Below are 814 nucleotides of genomic sequence, written 5' to 3'. Positions count from 1 at the left end.
TGGTTAAAACTGAACAAATTAAACTTGAATGAGGTAAATGGTTAAGTCGGTTTCAACCTATTTCACTTGTGGTTTAGGAGTCTAATCAAAGCTTTTCCCTAGTATGATATGGTTCTAGCACTAGCATACATATCATTTTCTTAACAATACATATCTAAGTCTGCAATTTATTCGAATGTACCAAACATCTTCAAGTTTTTGTTTATATTTCAAAACTGAGAATATAATTTTTGTTGTTTCAATCGATTATATTCTACCAGTTTTAAATTTAAGGAATCGATCATAAAAGAAAGAGTAACAAAAATTAGATATTTTACTTTTGTCTTGAAAATTTGCAAAAAAAACTTATTTCAGTAGTGGAATAAAATTTAGAAAATAATATTGAATTGTACAATTGGTGTATTAGCAATATATAATTAGAAATATAATCCATTCAACAAAACTTGTACGTCCTACTATTATCTTCTTTTTTTTTATGTTTTAAGTCATATCAGATTTTTTTTATTCCTTTGTTTTGAATTAATAATTTAAAGTTAAGTTATTCATTTTCAAATAGATTTACTTTGGTTTTTCTTATAAAGGTAAAAATGTATATATTTCCGATAATATAAATGGTACAACAATTAAATAATCAATTTATGTTCAAAATCATTTAAGCCGATTTAGAAATTGTGACACAATGAGCCCACAAGTCGTCACTCTTCTTCAAATATTGTGATTCACGGGCAATTAAGGGTTGTCTATCAGCAATATATTTAATGAGAGTGTCGTGGCACACTTTTCCTTCTTGAACAAGATCGTGGCAGCAAGAATC

The sequence above is a fragment of the Capsella rubella genome, unplaced genomic scaffold, assembly GCF_000375325.1.
Source record: "Capsella rubella cultivar Monte Gargano unplaced genomic scaffold, Caprub1_0 scaffold_2, whole genome shotgun sequence".
Classification (NCBI taxonomy): Eukaryota; Viridiplantae; Streptophyta; class Magnoliopsida; order Brassicales; family Brassicaceae; genus Capsella; species Capsella rubella.
This window is presented reverse-complemented; position numbering follows the sequence as displayed.